At 40.1% G+C, this 7,190-nt stretch overlaps 1 protein-coding gene across 2 annotated transcripts in view; it reads right to left on the reverse strand.

Annotated features, from left to right (window-relative positions):
• Positions 1-7,190, reverse strand: part of acsl1b (acyl-CoA synthetase long chain family member 1b) — a 23,765-nt gene extending 16,575 nt beyond the window's left edge. Inside the window, exon 1 of one of the 2 annotated variants that reach the window (XM_066667014.1) lies at positions 464-542. The gene's annotated coding sequence lies outside the window, so the exon portion shown is untranslated. Of the gene's footprint in view, positions 1-463; positions 543-7,115 lie in introns of those variants that run through there. The other variant, XM_066667013.1, reaches the window with a different exon arrangement.

Consider the following 7,190-nt stretch of genomic DNA (forward strand, 5'->3'; position numbering starts at 1 on the left):
CTTTAAGTCTCATTCATGCAAATATATAAATGTTACATCTCTTTAGAGCAAAACTACAAAGAAATCTAACATCTCTTCAGTGCAAATCTACAGGCTTTACTTAGAAATCTTTTAGTTAGAAACCTTTATCTTTAGAATTCACATCTATACGTGTTACTTACATCTTTCTTTGTCACAAGTGAAAAAACCCTCCCCACAATCTAATGTCAGAACAGCGGAAAACCCTGTTAATCCTTATTCACAGTCAACATCCAGTGTATCTCATGACTCTGAGTTGGGATCCCACTCTAGCTCTCACAGTTTGAGATAAATACAAAGACTGACCCACACACTGCTGGCAAAACAGAAACACACATCTGTGAAATGATTATAGCCTCTCACACACTTGAACACGCTTTCCGTCCTACACAATCACACACACACACACACACACACACACACACAAACAGTAAATATTGTTCACCTGAGTCAAGGAAAGTCCAAATACAGGTGCTATGCGAACTGCTCTGTGCAGTGTGTGAAATATGGAATTCCTGGGTAGGACAAGTCCAGCAGGGACAGGTACAAATAAGTATCAGCCAATAACAAAGCAGGCTGGGTTTATGTGCAACCACAAAGGACCTGGCCAATCCGAAGGTCAAGCACAGCCTGGCCCCTCCTTACTCCTTATTGGCCAGTCTTTCTGAAATGTGCCCTATCAGCCAGTCCCTGACAGGAGAGTTCAGAAGAAAAAAGACTTCAGAGGCATTAATTAAAACACAGTTCACTTACAAAACATCCTTCTGACAAGATTTTATTAGTGCGATGGTAATAAAGTAAATGGCGATGCTGGTTAGTATAGTTCAGGTAAGCACCACCCAACAGAAATGGTCCACTCTTTTTATTGGCTAAGAGTAAACAGAGTCGCCCATAGATCCAATGTCACTTTGTTCGAAAAGGCTCCTGTGAAAAACAAATCTGCACAAATCTGGAAATATTCTGACAGATTATTAATAAAATTGTTCCATATCACTACATAATTCAATTATTGTAGACAATGTCATTAAAGCTGTCAATTATAAAGAAACGTGCTGATTCTGATTATTTTACTGTGGTAGTGACCGGGACTAAGACCACTTTTAGGGCTTAGGAAGAAGAGAGGAAGGAAAGGTGGTTTCCTATCCTCCGTTCAAAAGTTACAGAGTGATGTTTCTGCAAAGCTGTAATTTTAAGAATAAGAATATTAGGTAGTGTTTCTTCAAGGGCAAAGTGTATGTCTGTGTTAAAGGCAATACATGATTTTATAAAATTCTGGGGAGGTTTCCTCACCTTTTGCTAGGTTTTCACGCTCGAAACCGCTTTATTGTGTTTATAAAACCCAAGTGTCAATAAATAGCTAAAGAACAAACTGTCTCGGTCTGGTATGCTAGGCTTTCTCTCTCTCTGCTCATGGCAGAGGCATCTGAAGTTTTTTTAGACAGTGGCGAGATCTCCAAAAGCTGAAAAGCACAAACCGGTTTGAGGATATTGGTCTATTTCTGCTCCATAGGTGGGAACTATAGACTTATATTTTGCTGTTTATAATCACTTAAAGTGGAATGTTTCCAAAAACTGCATTACCTAAAGTGCTATAAAACTAAACAACTCAAGTTATAAATGAATGAATGAGTGAATAAAAACTTACATCCAGTCATCCAACCCTCAAACATACCGTTCTACTTTAAAAGACTCAGAGCTTCTGAAAGTAAACAAACCACAGAACAATGTTGCCCAGAATCGCCGATATCCCTTTAACCAGAGCCTCGGAGAGGTAGTCTATCTCAAGGTACAAAGCTGAAAAAAAATGCAGTGTTGTCACTCTTTGTCCTACATAGTTCACTTTTTTACAGAGAAGAAGTGTTAAGGTGTTTTAGTTTCATTCATAAAAAGACCTTCATGCCTGAAAAAGCGTGGAAAAACGAGAAGTGGGTAGTGTTTTTAGATGTTAGCCCTGGAGAGGCTGTGTTTCGTCCCTCCGTGTGTGGCTCTGTTTTCAGAAAATTAAAAATCAAATGTGTGTTATGGGCCTTAACTTTGAGTCGTCATAGCTTTTCTCAGGAACCCTGACTCAACGACCTACATTTAGAATGAAATGAACGAATAAATGAATGAATGAAACCAATATCTCAATCTCAAAATTTAAAACCAATTATGAATGAATAGATGAATATTCTTGTCCAACATTACTTATACAATGTAATACAACATAAACGCTGTGTAAATTAATGCAATGTTTAAAGAATACAGGCAAGAAAAAAAATCTGTACAAGTTAATTATAGGTGCAAACATCGCAAGCCAAACTACACAGTAAATTCTGAACAAATGAATGAAAGAAAAGTTAAAAAAATCATTTTTCTATAACTGCGCCTGGCAGGCTCTAAATCTAACTGTTAAGGAAAGTAGAAGAAGAAATTTAAACATGCCTTATCATCATGCAACTGCCAGCCTGTTATCTGATTCATTAGAAAGATAATTTCAGTTTCAAGAGTAATTTTGAAATCGCTAAGTTGCACTGGAGCACACAAATAAAATTGCAAAACTGTTTCGGCCTTTCCAGCACAGGCAAAAGTTTGAATTTGTGAATCTATTGATTACCTTGTCTGTGATTGGATTAAAGGAGCAGTGATTGTATCATCGTGTTGACTTCCTCTCTGAGTTACACTAGTGAAGGGGTCAGAGAGAACAGCTGCTCAAGTGGGCACAAACTCCATCACATGCTCCTCGGGCTTTTCCAGGGCAAAGGTAACCTGAGCAAGCCCAGGCCCTCTAAACTTGGCCTGTCAGGGAAGACAGACCAATGATAGACCCCAAGAGCAGATCACCCGATGGGGGTCAGCCAAGCAGGCAAAGCTACCTCCCTTCAGACCTCCGGCCTCCATAACCCCACCCCCAACGCTGAGACTGGGTCTGCTATTTAAAACTAGTGGCACGCTGCATGGAAAACACGATGACGTGGAGAAACACTCCAGCTGCTTCAGACACGTAGCGCAGCAGAGTGTCACACAGATACATACAGTACATTATTTAGACCTCAAACGTAACTGTGGTCTTATCGGAACACCTGATGTCAGTAATGTAGATCTGTCCAGACAAATCAATCCTGCTTTTTCGGTTTTGCAGCAATACAGTGAGCAGGGAGGGACCGGAGACGTCCAAAGATGTTTATTATTAGGCCAGTCTGTTCTCACATAAATTAGTCCATAAAAAGACATTGTTTTGCTTTGATTCCAAATAAATCAAGCCATTTTTCCAACAGCCTTCAAATGTGTATTTCTTGTATTCTTGAAAGGGGACTTCCACATTCAAAAGACATCAAAAAAATGCATTCAAAACTTTCTCTCTGCTCAATGTTTATACATCTAATGGACAGAATATATCTAATACATCTAATGGATAAAAACATATTCAACACTCCCACTGGCTTGTTGTGAACTGCGACTCTGGGCTCAGGCCTGCAGAAATTGCACTATGTAACTTGTGGTGGAATGTAGGAAAGAATCCCTTCTTTGTGAAATACAGCTCCTCTATGTAGCCTAATGTCTAAAAACTTTCAGAAAAGCGCTGTAAGGTTTGCGATGTGAAGCACTGAACAGCAAACCCTTGTGAAGCAATTGCTAAATACAACTATGTGAGTGAGCGAGCGAGTGAGTGAGCGAGTTCCAAGCCAGGGGATTTTTACACAAAATATACACTAATAATGCAGATATATAATGGTGTCTCTGACTTCAAGTTCACGCATAAGTCGTCCTCTGGGCAGAAGTGTGTCCTTAACTGTTGCTCTTGGGAACCTACACCCATTCATTTAGAAGGAATGTTTAGAGAACACATTCCAGAGTTCCCCACTACTACAAAGACTTCAGTAACATGGCCTCCTCACTCACTTGATACAACTCAACCAGTTTACTGATACAGCAGGTTAAATGAGCCATATTGTAATAAGTCCATTAAAGACAGGTGAGCATTTTCCTATTGATCTGTCTGAGGTTTATTCATTTTCCAGTTTCCTCGTGTCTACTTCTATAGCAAGATGAATTACAGCAAACACAATTTTATATGACTACATGACAGATCACACCAGTACAGCTCTTTTCTGTCGGAATTGTGCATATCATTATTGCATAAAAAACACAGACCAGCTGCACGTTTCACAACAAAGAGAGAATTAGTGCTGTTTATTGGGATTTAGGGATTTAACGGGGCTCATATTATTTAATGGTATTAATAATATACTCTTTTTTATTGTTATTTGTGTCACCACTGGTTTATTGGAAAAGAAAAGGTCTTGAAATATTGTGGTAATACATGTTTAACATATCCCCACTCCAAACAGGCCACATGATCTAAAATACACAGATGAACCCTCTAAACATCCCATAATCAAGCTGAAGATTTACAACCTTTTTCTGCTGAGTTCATTTTTAGACATTAGGCCACATCATTTCTCACCTACAAGATAAATAAACCTCTCCGAATTAAGATTGCTAAAAATACTGTCAGTCGTTAGTTATATGTGTCATCTACCATGCCCTCTCTCAAACCGAAAGCAAAACAGTACGGTAACATGGGAGGGACATTTAAACAGCTTTTGGCTGCTTGTTGAAAAAGAAAGCAAATTTCCAAGACACTCAAGGCTTTATTACAACATGGCTAGGTCTTCCAGCATGAGCCTCTATCAAGGAAAAGTGTTCGCTTCTTCATGTTTTGTATTACTACAAAGCTTTGCTGGCCTTTCTTCCCCATTTCTAGAAGCCACTGGTGTCAAACCACCCAGTGTTGGCTACTGCTGGTGTCTGATAAAGATGGCAGCAAGTTACAGATAAACAGCCCTATTCAGCGCGGCTGCTGGCCCACGCTGGCCACTGTACAACACACCCACACATACAGAAGTATAAGGATCCTACAATGTGCCTTCTGTTGGGACACAATGGCCTGAAAGAAGCACAGCTGTTCCAGGGCCTGAACTGTGTCTACTGTCAGAGAACACACACAAACACACACAAGACGTGTGTGCCGCAGTCATCTTGAAGCCTCTGTATGACACTGTGCTCTGATAATGGGTCGCTGGCTGTAGTTTGTTGCTAAAACAGTGATTGTCCTACATCACGTGACCTAAGAAAACCCTGAATGAAAAGGTAATGAAAATAAAAACTGATCACAACCATTTCATGGAACTGATCAGTGATAAAGAGACACTGACTGGAAAGGTTTTCTTTAAGGGGCTCTCTTCTTCTATCCACATATACCTCTCATATCACTGTACCCCATATACTGCACCAGTGACCTTTGACCTCATTCCATGCAAGCTAGGACATGTAATAAGCAATCCCAGAAAGCCTATGTACAAGCACCGATTCAGATAGGAAAGCCTGTCTCATCAGTATAAGGATTAAATTTAAAACCTTCATTCAGGTTACTTCCTCTAATAAATGGTTAATTTTGGTCACAGAGAACTGAAAGGCAAAAATAAATAAATAAATAAATATTAGCTTTACTGTACAGTTAGTCCTCTATATACAAATACGTTCTCTTCCGAGAGTTCGTTTGTAAGTTCAGTTTTTATGCATAACAAACTTAACCTAGGCATTCAGGATTTTAGCCTACGGCATAAAGCAGAACAGCTGGTGCACACAGACCAGCGATACAAGTTACTGACGAACCTGCGGCACACCATCTGGGCCAAAACATATAGAACCATATGCCTGAGTACATAAAAATATTACTTGTCCACATATAAATAAATTGCATGTGTAGATGGCAGAAATACACATACATTTTTTACATCTCCACAAGTAATTTATTTACATGCAGACAGGTAAGGTGTTTTAAGTGTCCAGGTGAAGGATCCTAAAAGGTTTTGGCCCAAATAGTATGCCATATACAAGTGACTACTGTAAATGTTTACACAAAACATGGGATGCTGCATTGCCAAGATATAAACAAAGCTTACACCCTACCGCCAAACTTGAAATTCCAACTGTTCACTTAACTAGAAATCTTTAACCAACATTAAGCTAAAGTATTAAGAGACAAAGACTACTCGTGATATAGATGCACTCATTTACATTTCTTCAAGCTTTAACACTACATTTCACTAAATTAGATAATGATACTAAAATATCGCAATATCACAAGTCCTTCAATTCATTTTTATATTCATTTCCCTAATTATTCTAAGACAAAGAGTTAAACGAGCTCTGGCTCTGTCCTGCACTGTTTTCCTACTGAAGGAAATAAATAACAATGTAAAACACTCCTTATAACGTCAGTGTGAGTGGGCGTGGCTACATTGTAGTAAGCTTCGGGGAGATACGGATATGCTAAAACCATGAATTCTGCTGGCCGACTTTCCCTTTTTTTGGTCTAGAAATACAGAGGAAATGTATTTTGCCTTTAAGTGTATCATAACAAATTTTATCTGACCCTTGGAGAGGTATGTTCTGGACTCTTATTCAGGAGATGGTAAGCATTGAAATGTGCAGCACAACTGGCTGTATGAACGCTATGTCTCCTCGTGGTTACACACCCTCTCTCTCTCTCTCTCTCTCTCTCTCTCTCTCACTCACTCACACACACTCCTCCATTCAGTTCAGCTAACATCCTACGTGCTATTCCCACGTATTCAGTTTGAAAACAGCCACTATAAACCAGTTCGACTGAGTTGAAGTAAGGAAATACTGCATGTGATATCTAACGCCGTTGGTTCTCTTTTTGGACTCCCTCGCGACTCAAAAAAAAAAACGCCTCGAGCTCTGCGCCACAAGTATGTTTCTGCGTGTGACTGGGACACGTTGCACGCTGCATGCACTTGCAATGCAGGGCAGAAAGAAACCAATGCCCCCGATAAAACACCGTCCCTTGCTTTACGAGAAAAAAAATCACACGCACATAGAAATACACTCAGTTTTCACTAGCTATTAAAAAGTAGGAAGAATAAAAATCAACCAAGTCTTCTCGTGCCCTGAATGCACGCAGTGCTCGTGCACGGCTGATGCCGATGGCGCGCGCAGCTGTTTTCTGAGCTAAAGAGAAGGAGAGAACATGGAAAAACACCACAGACTAAACATCAAACGGCAGCAGCACGGGCTTCAGTACTGACCTGGAGCAGTGGAGACCTTCTCTTCCTTCAACAGTCAGCGCGCGTCTCCAGTGTCTCCCGCCGCTCACCGCGCCC

This window comes from Hoplias malabaricus, chromosome 4 (assembly GCF_029633855.1).
Source record: "Hoplias malabaricus isolate fHopMal1 chromosome 4, fHopMal1.hap1, whole genome shotgun sequence".
Classification (NCBI taxonomy): Eukaryota; Metazoa; Chordata; class Actinopteri; order Characiformes; family Erythrinidae; genus Hoplias; species Hoplias malabaricus.